Consider the following 13788-nt stretch of genomic DNA (forward strand, 5'->3'; position numbering starts at 1 on the left):
TCAAGCTTCTCACCATTTACTTTGATGTTGGCTACTGGTTTGCTGTAGATTGCTTTTATCATGTTTAGGTATGGGCCTTGAATTCCTGATCTTTCCAAGACTTTTATCATGAATGGGTGTTGGATCTTGTCAAATGCTTTTTCCGCATCTAACGAGATGACCATGTGGTTTTTGTCTTTGAGTTTGTTTATATACTGGATTACGTTGATGGATTTCCGTATATTGAAACATCCCTGCATCCCTGGGATGAAACCTACTTGGTCAGGATGGATGATTGTTTTGATGTGTTCTTGGATTCGGTTAGCAAGAACTTTATTAAGGATTTTTGCATCAATATTCATAAGGGATATTGGTCTGAAGTATTCTATCTTTGTTGGGTCTTTTTGTGGTTTAGGTATCAGAGTAATTGTGGCTTCATAGAATGAGTTGGGTAGAGTACCTTCTGTTTCTATTTTGTGGAATAGTTTGTGAAGAACTGGGATTAGATCTTCTTTGAAGGTCTGATAGAACTCTGCACTAAACCCATCTGGTCCTGGGCTTTTTTTAGTTGGGAGACTATTAATGACTGCTTCTATTTCTTTGGGGGATATAGGGCTGTTTAGATCATTAACCTGATCTTGATTCAACTTTGGTACCTGGAATCTGTCTAGGAACTTCTCCATTTCATCCAGGTTCTCCAGTTTTGTTGAGTATAGCCTTTGGTAGAAGGATCTGATGGTGTTTTGGATGTCTTCAGGATCTGTTGTTATGTCTCCTTTTTCATTTCTGATTTTGTTAATTAGGATGCTTTCCCTGTGCCCTCTAGTGAGTCTGGCTAAGGGTTTATCTATCTTGTTGATTTTCTCAAAGAACCAGCTCCTTGATTGGTTGATTCTTTGAATAGTTCTTCTTGTTTCCACTTGGTTGATTTCGACCCTGAGTTTGATTATTTCCTGCTGTCTACTCCTCTTGGGTGAATTTGCTTCCTTTTGTTCTAGTGCTTTTAGGTATGTTGTCAAGCTGCTAATGTGTGCTCTCTCTAGTTTCCTTTTGGAGGCACTCAGAGCTATGAGTTTTCCTCTTAGAAATGCTTTCATTGCGTCCCATAAGTTTGGGTATGTTGTGGCTTCATTTTCATTGAACTCTAAAAAGTCCTTAATTTCTTTCTTTATTCCTTCCTTGACCAAGGTATCATTGAGAAGAGTGTTGTTCAGTTTCCACGTGAAGGCTGGCTTTCTATTATTTATTTTGTTATTGAAGATCAGCCTTAGTCCATGGTGATCTGATAGGATGCATGGGACAATTTCAATATTTTTGTATCTGTTGAGGCCTGTTTTGTGACCAATTATGTGCTCAATTTTGGAGAAGGTACTATGAGGTGCTGAAAAGAAGGTATATCCTTTTGTTTTAGGATAGAATGTTCTGTAGATATCTGCCAGATCCATTTGATTCATAATTTCTGTTAGTTTCACTGTGTCCCTGTTTAGTTTCTGTTTCCATGATCTGTCCATTGGTGAAAGTGGTGTGTTGAAGTCTCCCACTATTATTGTATGAGGTGCAATGTGTGCTTTGAGCTTTACTAAAGTTTCTTTAATGAATGTGGCTGCCTTTGTATTTGGAGCATAGATATTCAGGATTGATAGTTCCTCTTGGAGGATTTTACCTTTGATGAGTATGAAGTGTCCCTCCCTGTCTTTTTTAATGACTTTGGGTTGGAAGTCAATCTTATCAGATATTAGAATGGCTACTCCAGCTTGTTTCTTCATACCATTTGCTTGGAAAATTGTTTTCCAGCCTTTCATTCTGAGGTAGTGTCTATCCTTTTCTCTGAGATGAGTTTCCTGTAAGTAGCAAAATGTTGGGTCTTGTTTGTGTAGCCAGTTTGTTAGTCTATGTCTTTTTATCGGGGAGTTGAGTCCATTGATATTAAGAGATATTAAGGAAAAGTAATTGTTGTTTCCTGTTATTTTTGTTGTTAAAGTTGGCATTCTGTTCTTGTGGCTGTCTTCTTTTAGGTTTGTTGAGGGATTACCTTCTTGTTGTTTCTAGGGCGTGGTTCCTGTCCTTGTATTGGTTTTTTTCTGTTATTATCCTTTGAAGGGCTGGATTCGTGGAGAGATAATGTGTGAATTTGGTTTTGTCGTGGAATACTTTGGTTTCTCCATCTATGTTAATTGAGAGTTTGGCTGGGTATAGTAGCCTGGGCTGGAGTTTGTGTTCTTTTAGTGTCTGTATAACATCCGTCCAGGATCTTCTGGCTTTCATAGTCTCTGGTGAGAAATCTGGTGTAATTCTATTAGGCTTGCGTTTATATGTTACTTGGCCTTTTTCTCTTACTGCTTTTAGTATTCTGTCTTTATTTAGAGCATTTGTTGTTCTGATTATTATGTGTCGGGAGGTATTTCTTTTCTGGTCCAGTCTATTTGGAGTTCTGTAGGCTTCTTGTATGTTCATGGGCATCTCTTTCTTTAGATTTGGGAAGTTTTCTTCTATAATTTTGTTGAAGATGTTTGCTGGTCCTTTGAGTTGAAAATCTTCATTCTCATCCACTCCTATTATCCGTAGGTTTGGTCTTCTCATTGTGTCCTGTATTTCTTGGATGTTTTGAGTTAGGATCTTTCTGCATTTTACATTTTCCTTGATTGTTGTGCCGATGTTCTCTATGGAATCTTCTGCACCTGAGATTCTCTCTTCCATCTTTTGTATTCTGTTGCTGATGCTCGTATCTATGGTTCCAGATTTCTTTCCTAGGGTTTCTATCTCCAGTGTTGCCTCATTTTGGGTTTTCTTTATTGTGTCTACTTCCCTTTTTAGGTCTAGTATGGTTTTGTTCATTTCCATCATCTGTTTGGATGTGTTTTCCTGTTTTTCTGTAAGGACTTCTACCCGTTTGATTATGTTATCCTGTTTTTCTTTAAGGATTTGTAACTCTTTAGCAGTGTTCTCCTGCAATTCTTTAAGGGATTTTTGTGCTTCCTCTTTACTGTCTTCTACCTGTTTACCAGTGTTCCTTTGTATTTCTTTAAGTGTGTTATTAAAGTCCTTCTTGAAGTCCTCTACCATCATCATGAGATATGCTTTTAGATCCTTGTCTAGCTTTTCCGGTGTGTTGGGGTGCCCTGGACTGGGTGAAGTGGGAGTGCTGGGTTCTGATGATGGTGAGTGGTCTTGGTTTCTGTTAGTAAGATTATTACGTTTACCTTTCGCCATCTGGTAATCTCTGGGGTTAGTTGTTGTTGTTGTCACTGTTTAAAGATTGGAGCAGAAGCTGTGTTCCACTCTCCAGAAGTCTTAAGATCCTGTGGTGGGTGTTGTGGGTAGCTGGCGGGTGTCAGCTGACCCTGCGCCCTAGCTACCCGGCGCTTTTCTGACCGGAGAGGCTTGTGGCCCTACTGAGGCCGGATTTCTGCCTCCCCAACCAAAGCAGTCTCAGGTCCCGTATGATTGGACTGGAGCAGAAGCTGTGTTCCACTCACCAGCAGTCTCAAAATCCTGTGGCGGGGGTCCTGGGTAGCTAGCGCATGTCAGCTGACCCTGAGCTCTAGCTACCCTGGTGCTGGTCTGGCCGGAAGAGACAATTGATGTTTCAAAAGGTACACACAATATTATTCATCACCAAATAAATATAACTAAAAACACAGTGTCATTAAATAAATTATTAATATCAATAAAATGAAAATCTGACAAAACATTGTATTCACAATAATGAAGAGCATTTATTTTTCCTCTGAATAGATATTAAAAGATGCCTTCATTTCAATAATTTATTCTTCCTATATTACTAATTACTGATGCCTATGTACAATAATGCTCACAGGTATTAGAAAAAATGAAATGTCAACTATTCATACAAAAATACTCATAGAATTTATCAAAGATTTATGTGAAAAAACCATATATCTACAAGTTATCAGTGTATCTACTTAAAGATGAATGGATGAGTCACATACAGTATTTCGATGAAATATATTAGTCAATAATAAGAGGATGAAAACCTGAAATATATAATACTGTGGAAAAATATGTTAAATAATATATTTATAATGAGATGAAACTGAATGTTTATGCTCATTGGTGTCCTAATATTCATTAGACCCCTATGCCTCTTTTGAAGAAGCAATTAAAATGAAGTGTAAACATAAGGATATGTAAAACAAGACCAAATTAGCTTAATTCTCTTAAAGGTATAAGCAAAAGCTTGCTTGCCATTTTTTATCTGTCTTTAGATGAACACATGTACCTAGTAAAAGCAGTATGAAGATATCTGAAAGGCAAGCTAAATATCTCTGCAAGCTAGGGATAATGCAATTTCCAGAAACAGACTCTACCTGGTATTGAAATAAGTTTTCTTGGCCTTACAATGTTGAGTAATTAAATTTATTTTTTCAGATTAGACAATTTTATTGAAAGCAATCAGACTTTTTTTACCTTTATCGGAAACAAAGTACAATGGTGACTGCCAAGATCAACACAGTCAAAGTTTCCAGGATAAAATGACATTTGGAAACTATAAAGGGTACACAGGATTACTATCTAAGACCAATTGTTTTATTAAGCTTTCATATGTCTTTGACTTTTATGTGACAGTACAGATAAACACATAGCAGCTTGATTGCTTCACTGACTGAGGGAGTGAATCAGTCTCAGAAACTTGGAGGCTCATGGTGCCCCAGGAACCCTGGACATTAACTTGAAAAACCTATGCTGGAAGTATCTCAAGAAAGCCAGGCCAGGGCAACATTATGATTCCTTACACTCCAATAGTTATAGGTCGATGTTTTTGTGGCTGATTTGATAAAATGTTTTTCTTTCAGTAATCTGCAGAATGCCTACCTGTACCCAAGAAGATAGAATGTAGGGGTAAGGGGTTTCATGTAGGCCTCAGTTCAACTTCTCCATGTTCAATGAGTTGTGTGGGCATTGTCTCAGTAACAGGTCCCCACTGTAATTTTCCAGAGAGCAACCCTTTGTCTTAGCAATATTCTGGATAATTTCACCCCTGGGCCAACAACTCACTTGAATGTAACCCAGTTCTACCAATGGAAACCTTGCCTGGCTACAAGAGATGGCAAGTGGAGACTTAGTATTACCATTACTAGGAGACCTCATTAGGAGCATATTCATAGATTTTAGAAAGTTTTCACATCACTAGCTTTACATACCAGTTGGTTTTCTTCAAGTGCCCTATCCTCCATCGCAACTGTCTCCCATTATATTCTTCCCCTTAATCCCATCTCCGCTAACCCCTGACCCAATAACCACTCACAACCATTTCATCTGAAAGTTTTAATAAAATATATCCTATTTTCCATTCCCAGAGAGAGCTATTCATCACCTCAAGACTCCTCTTGGTCTAATTTTTCTGGGTCTGTTGATTGTGGCTTCGTTATCATTCACTTAAGAGCTAATATCCACTTATAGGATTAAGGAACTCCGCATAAAACCAGAGACACTGAAACTTATGGAGGAGAAAGTGCAAAAAGCCTCTAAGGTAAGGGCACAGGGGAAAAATTCCTGAATAGAACAGCAATGGCTTGTGCTGTAAGATCGAGAATCAACAAATGGGACCTCATAAAATTGCAAAGCTTCTGTAAGGCAAAAGACACTGTCAATAAGACATAAAGGCCACCAAGAGATTGGGAAAGGATCTTTACCAATCCTAAATCAGATAGGGGACTAATATCCAATATATATAAAGAACTCAAGAGACTCCAGAAGATCAAATAACCCCATTAAAAATGGGGCTCAGAGCTAAACAAAGAATTCTCACCTGAGGAATACCGAATGGCTGAGAAGTATCTGAAAAAAAGTTCAGCATCCTTAATCATCAGGGAAATGCAAATCAAAACAACCATGAGATTCCATCTCATACCAGTCAGAATGGCTAAGATCAAAAATTCCGAATGGCTGAGAAGTATCTGAAAAAAAGTTCAGCATCCTTAATCATCAGGGAAATGCAAATCAAAACAACCATGAGATTCCATCTCACACCAGTCAGAATGGCTAAGATCAAAAATTCAGGTGACAGCGGATGCTGGCGAGAATGTGGAGAAAGAGGAACACTCCTGCATTGTTGGTGCGATTGCAAGCTTGTACAACCACTCTGGAAATCAGTCTGGTGGTTCCTTAGAAAACACCATTGCATACACTAGCAAGATTTTGCTGAAAGGACCCAGATATAGCTGTCTCTTGTGAGACTATGCCTGGGCCTAGCAAACACAGAAGTGGATGTCACAGTCAGCTATTGGATGGATCACAGGGCTCCCAATGGAGAAGCTAGAGAAAGTACCCAAGGAGTTAAAGGGATCTGCAACCCTATAGGGGGAACAACATGATGAACTAACCAGTACCCCGGAGCTCTTGTCTCTAGCTGCATATGTATCCAAAGATGGCCTAGTCGGCCATCACTGGAAAGAGAGGCCCATTGGACTTGCAAACTTTATATGCCCCAATACAGGGGAATGCCAGGGCCAAAAGAATGGGAATGGGTGGGTAGGGAAGTGGGGGGGGGTATGTGGGACTTCTGGGATAGCATTGGAAATGTAATTGAGGAAAATACGTAATAAAAAATATTAAAAATTAAAAAAACAAAGAAAGAAAATTGGACCTAGTACTACCAGAGGATCCTACAATACTTCTCCTGGGCATATATCCAGAAGATGTTCCAACCGGTAAGAAGAACACATGCTCCATTATGTTCATAGCAGCCTTTTTTATAATAGGCAGAAGCTGGAAAGAACCCAGATGCCCCTCCACAGAGGAATGGATACAGAAAATGTGGTACATTTACACAATGGAGTACTACTCAACTATTAAAAAGAATGAATTTATGAAATTCCTAGAAAATTGTTGGACCTGGAGGGTATCATCCTGAGTGAGGTAACTCAATCACAAAATAACTCACATGATATGTACTCACTGATAAGTGGATATTAGCCCAGAAACTTAAAATACCCAAGATATAAGATACAATTTGCGAAACACATGAAGCTCTGGAAGAACGAAGACTGAGGTGTGGATATTTTGCCCCTTCTTGGAATTGGGAGCAAGGCACCCAAGGAAGGATCTACAGAGTCAGTGTTTGGAGCTGAGAAGAAAGGATGGACCATGTAGAGCCTGCCATATCCAGGGTTCCATCCCATAATCAGCTTCCAAACGCTGACACCATTGCATATACTAGCAAGATTTTGCTGAAATGACCCAGATATAGCTGTCTCTTGTGAGGCTATGCCGGGGCCTAGCAAACACAGAAGTGGATGCTCACAGACAGCTATTGGATTGATCACAGGGCCCCCAATGGAGGAGCTGGAGGAAATACCCAGGGAGCTAAAGGGACCTGCAAACCCATAGGTGGAAAAACAATATGAACTAACCAGTACCCCCCAGAGCTCGTGTCTCTAGCTGCATATGTATCAGAAGATGCCGTGGTCCGCCATCAGTGGAAATAGAGGCCCATTTGTTGTGCAGATCTTATATGCCTCAGTACGGGGGAATGCCAGGGCCAAGAGGTGGGAGTGGATGGGTGTTGGAGTGGGTATGGGAGGGTGTGCGGGACTTTTCGAATAGCATTGCAAATGTAAATGAAATAAATACCTAATAATAATAATACAAAGGAGCTAATCTCCACTTATAGGGGAATGCATACAATATTTGTCTTTCTGCATCTGGGTTTCCTCACTTAAGATTAATGTTTCTAGTTCCATCAATTTGACAACAAATTTCATTATGTCACTCTTTCTAATGGTGGAATAATGCTCCTATTTTTTTTTTTTTTAATTTTCACTGTCCATAGAATTGTGATAGTATACAAAGCAGACTAGTAAAATGCTTACAAATTTTAGCTATATATAGAATCCATCATGATCCTTCTATTAAATGAGATATTACCACAGAGTTACTCTGTGTAATTATGCAAATCAAAGAAAATATTCATTAAAACTTTGGTTTGGAGGGTATTGAATAAAAAAAATATTAAAAACCATTTTGTAGATATGGAAATGGTGGTAGTATTTACTTGGTTAATAAACTTGTCACAACTTATAGGAATTTACAGTTAAGGTAGATTACTTTTCTTCATGAGGATTGTATTCAAAATGTTTGTTTTAAAAACAGAACTTAAAAAAAAATAGAATTTAAAACTCAAGCAGAAATAAATGAATTTTATAGAACAAACACTAAAATAACAAAAAAATTATGTCTATGCTATATTCAGGATACATGTATCTTTAAGAAAGTGAGGTTGACATATTGACAATATCCACAAAAATTCAATTAAGATTAATAGCAGTTTTAAAACGTTATTCAATGGTGAACAAGTGAAAAATCAGTTTCTCAGTCTACAGCCTGAAATAAGAACATGAAAGTGAAGGAAGAAGATATGCCTTTGAAAATATATGGTAACTTTTATGTTGGCAGTTAAGTGAGTTAGAAGTCTGTGTGACTTCAAAATGTTCATAGATTGATTAGATGGAAATGAAACTAGAGTACACTTAATATTAATATGCTGTATTAACAGCTTCATTTAGCATAATACCTATACAACTTACCATTGTCTGATTGTATCCTTGATGCTAGAAATAAGTGATATTTTTTTAGAGTCTAACCATGCCAGTTAATATTGAATAAAAAGTAGAAATAAAAAGGCATGGGAGACAAGCCTCTTCCGGTCAGAAAAGCACCTGAGCAGCTGGGGCGCAGGGTCTGCTGACACTCGCCAACTGCCCACAACACCCGCCACAGGATCTTAAGACTTCTGGTGAGGGGAGCACAGCTTCTGCTCCAATCCAATTGCGCGGGACCTGAGACTGCATTAGTTAGGGAAGCAGAAACCAGCCTGAGTAGGGCCACAGGCCTCACCCGGCCGGATCAGCCCCAGGGTAGCGGGAGCGCAGGGTTGCCTGACACCCGCCAGCTACCCACGACCCCCGCCACAGGATTTTGGGACTGCTGGTGAGTGGAAAACAGCTTCTGCTCCAGTCCAATCACGCGGGACCTGAGACTGCTCTGGTTGGGGAGAGAGAAATCCGGCCCACACAGGGCCACAACCCTCTTCCGGTCAGAAAAGCACCTGAGCAGCTGGGGCGCAGGGTCTGCTGACACTCGCCAACTGCCCACAACACCCGACACAGGATCTTAAGACTTCTGGTGAGGGGAGCACAGCTTCTGCTCCAATCCAATTGCGCGGGACCTGAGACTGCATTAGTTAGGGAAGCAGAAACCGGCCTGAGTAGGACCACAGGCCTCATCCGGCTGGATCAGCGCCTGGGTAGCGGGAGCGCAGGGTTGCCTGACACCCGCCAGCTACCCACGACCCCCACCGCAGGATTTTGGGACTGCTGGTGAGTGGAACACAGCTTCTGCTCCAATCCAATTGCGCGGGACCTGAGACTGCATTAGTTAGGGAAGCAGAAACCGGCCTGAGTAGGGCCACAGGCCTCACCCGGCCGGATCAGCGCCAGGGTAGCGGGAGCGCAGGGTTGCCTGACACCCGCCAGCTACCCACGACCCCCGCCGCAGGATTTTGGGACTGCTGGTGAGTGGAACACAGCTTCTGCTCCAGTCCAATCACGCGGGACCTGAGACTGCTCTGGTTGGGGAGAGAGAAATCCGGCCCACACAGGGCCACAAGCCTCTTCCGGTCAGAAAAGCACCTGAGCAGCTGGGGCGCAGGGTCTGCTGACACTCGCCAACTGCCCACAACACCCGCCACAGAATCTTAAGACTTCTGGTGAGGGGAGCACAGCTTCTGCTCCAATCCAATTGCGCGGGACCTGAGACTGCATTAGTTAGGGAAGCAGAAACCAGCCTGAGTAGGGCCACAGGCCTCACCCGGCCGGATCAGCCCCAGGGTAGCGGGAGCGCAGGGTTGCCTGACACCCGCCAGCTACCCACGACCCCCGCCGCAGGATTTTGGGACTGCTGGTGAGTGGAAAACAGCTTCTGCTCCAATCTTTAAATAGTGACAACGATAACAACTAACCCCAGAGATTACCAGATGGCGAAAGGTAAACGTAATAATCTTACTAACAGAAACCAAGACCACTCACCATCATCAGAACCCAGCACCCCCACTTCACCCAGTCCAGGGCACCCCAACACACCGGAAAAGCTAGACACGGATTTAAAAGCATATCTCCTGATGATGATAGAGGACTTCAAGAAGGACGTTAATAACACACTTAAAGAAATGCAGGAGAACACTGCTAAAAAGGAAGAAGACAATAAAGAGGAAGCACAAAAATCCCTTAAAGAATTGCAGGAGAACACTGCTAAAGAGTTACAAATCCTTAAAGAAAAACATGATAACATAATCAAACAGGTAGAAGTCCTTACAGAAAAACAGGAAAACACATCCAAACAGATGATGGAAATGAACAAAACCATACTAGACCTAAAAAGGGAAGTAGACACAATAAAGAAAACCCAAAATGAGGCAACACTGGAGATAGAAACCCTAGGAAAGAAATCTGGAACCATAGATGCAAGCATCAGCAACAGAATACAAGAGATGGAAGAGAGAATCTCAGGTGCAGAAGATTCCATAGAGAACATCGGCACAACAATCAAGGAAAATGGAAAATGCAAAAAGATCCTAACTCAAAACATCCAAGAAATACAGGACATAATGAGAAGACCAAACCTACGGATAATAGGAGTGGATGAGAATGAAGATTTTCAACTCAAAGGACCAGCAAACATCTTCAACAAAATTATAGAAGAAAACTTCCCAAATCTAAAGAAAGAGATGCCCATGAACATACAAGAAGCCTACAGAACTCCAAATAGACTGGATCAGAAAAGAAATACCTCCCGACACATAATAATCAGAGCAACAAATGCTCTAAATAAAGATAGAATACTAAAAGCAGTAAGAGAAAAAGGCCAAGTAACATATAAAGGCAAGCCTATCAGAATTACACCAGATTTTTCACCAGAGACTATGAAAGCCAGAAGATCCTGGACAGATGTTATACAGACACTAAAAGAACACAAATTCCAGCCCAGGCTACTATACCCAGCCAAACTCTCAATTAACATAGATGGAGAAACCAAAGTATTCCACGACAAAACCAAATTCACACATTATCTCTCCACGAATCCAGCCCTTCAAAGGATAATAACAGAAAAAAACCAATACAAGGACAGGAACCACGCCCTAGAAACAACAAGAAGGTAATCCCTCAACAAACCTAAAAGAAGACAGCCACAAGAACAAAATGCCAACTTTAACATCAAAAATAACAGGAAACACCAATTTCTTTTCCTTAATATCTCTTAATATCAATGGACTCAACTCCCCGATAAAAAGACATAGACTAACAAACTGGCTACACAAACAAGACCCAACATTTTGCTGCTTACAGGAAACTCATCTCAGAGAAAAGGATAGACACTACCTCAGAATGAAAGGCTGGAAAACAATTCTCCAAGCAAATGGCATGAAGAAACAAGCTGGAGTAGCCATTCTAATATCTGATAAGATTGACTTCCAACCCAAAGTCATTAAAAAAGACAGGGAGGGACACTTCATACTCATCAAAGGTAAAATCCTCCAAGAGGAACTATCAATCCTGAATATCTATGCTCCAAATACAAAGGCAGCCACATTCATTAAAGAAACTTTAGTAAATCTCAAAGCACACATTGCACCTCATACAATAATAGTGGGAGACTTCAACACACCACTTTCACCAATGGACAGATCATGGAAACAGAAACTAAACAGGGACACAGTGAAACTAAGAGAAATTATGAATCAAATGGATCTGGCAGATATCTACAGAACATTCTATCCTAAAACAAAAGGATATACCTTCTTCTCAGCACCTCATGGTACCTTCTCCAAAATTGACCACATAATTGGTCACAAAACAGGCCTCAACAGATATAAAAATATTGAAATTGTCCCATGCATCCTATCAGATCACCATGGACTAAGGCTGATCTTCAATAACAAAATAAATAATAGAAAGCCCACCTTCACGTGGAAACTGAACAACACTCTTCTCAATGATACCTTGGTCAAGGAAGGAATAAAGAAAGAAATTAAGGACTTTTTAGAGTTCAATGAAAATGAAGCCACAACATACCCAAACTTATGGGACGCAATGAAAGCATTTTTAAGAGGAAAACTCATAGCTCTGAGTGCCTCCAAAAGGAAACTAGAGAGAGCACACATTAGCAGCTTGACAACACACCTAAAAGCACTAGAACAAAAGGAAGCAAATTCACCCAAGAGGAGTAGACGGCAAGAAATAATCAAACTCAGGGGTGAAATCAACCAAGTGGAAACAAGAAAAACTATTCAAAGAATCAACCAATCAAGGAGCTGGTTCTTTGAGAAAATCAACAAGATAGATAAACCCTTAGCCAGACTCACTAGAGGGCACAGGGAAAGCATCCTAATTAACAAAATCAGAAATGAAAAAGGAGACATAACAACAGATCCTGAAGACATCCAAAACACCATCAGATCCTTCTACCAAAGGCTATACTCAACAAAACTGGAGAACTTGGATGAAATGGACAAGTTCCTAGACAGATACCAGGTACCAAAGTTGAATCAAGATCAGGTTAATGATCTAAACAGCCCTATATCCCCCAAAGAAATAGAAGCAGTCATTAATAGTCTCCCAACTAAAAAAAGCCCAGGACCAGATGGGTTTAGTGCAGAGTTCTATCAGACCTTCAAAGAAGATCTAATCCCAGTTCTTCACAAACTATTCCACAAAATAGAAACAGAAGGTACTCTACCCAACTCATTCTATGAAGCCACAATTACTCTGATACCTAAACCACAAAAAGACCCAACAAAGATAGAAAACTTCAGACCAATATCCCTTATGAATATTGATGCAAAAATCCTCAATAAAGTTCTTGCTAACCGAATCCAAGAACACATCAAAACAATCATCCATCCTGACCAAGTAGGTTTCATCCCAGGGATGCAGGGATGGTTCAATATACGGAAATCCATCAACGTAATCCAGTATATAAACAAACTCAAAGATAAAAACCACATGGTCATCTCCTTAGATGCGGAAAAAGCATTTGACAAGATCCAACACCCATTCATGATAAAAGTCTTGGAAAGATCAGGAATTCAAGGCCCATACCTAAACATGATAAAAGCAATCTACAGCAAACCAGTAGCCAACATCAAAGTAAATGGTGAGAAGCTTGAAGCAATCCCTCTAAAATCAGGGACTAGACAAGGCTGTCCACTTTCTCCATACCTATTCAACATTGTACTTGAAGTCCTAGCCAGAGCAATTCGACAACAAAAGGAGATCAAAGGGATACAAATTGGAAAAGATGAAGTCAAAATATCACTTTTTGCAGATGATATGATAGTATATATAAGTGACCCTAAAAATTCCACCAGAGAACTCCTAAGCCTGATAAACAGCTTCGGTGAAGTAGCTGGATATAAAATTAACTCAAACAAATCAATGGCCTTTCTCTACACAAAGAATAAACAGGCTGAGAAAGAAATTAGGGAAACAACACCCTTCTCAATAGTCACAAATAATATAAAATATCTTGGCGTGACTCTAACTAAGGAAGTGAAAGATCTGTATAATAAAAACTTCAAGTCTCTGAAGAAAGAAATTATAGAAGATCTCAGAAGATGGAAAGATCTCCCATGCTCATGGATTGGCAGGATCAACATTGTAAAAATGGCTATCTTGCCAAAAGCAATCTACAGATTCAATGCAATCCCCATCAAAATTCCAAATCAATTCTTCAACGAATTAGAAAGTACAATCTGCAAATTCATCTGGAATAACAAAAAACCTAGGATAGCAA

Source organism: Mus caroli, unplaced genomic scaffold (assembly GCF_978045245.1).
Source record: "Mus caroli unplaced genomic scaffold, Mus_caroli_1 scaffold_5, whole genome shotgun sequence".
NCBI lineage: Eukaryota > Metazoa > Chordata > Mammalia > Rodentia > Muridae > Mus > Mus caroli.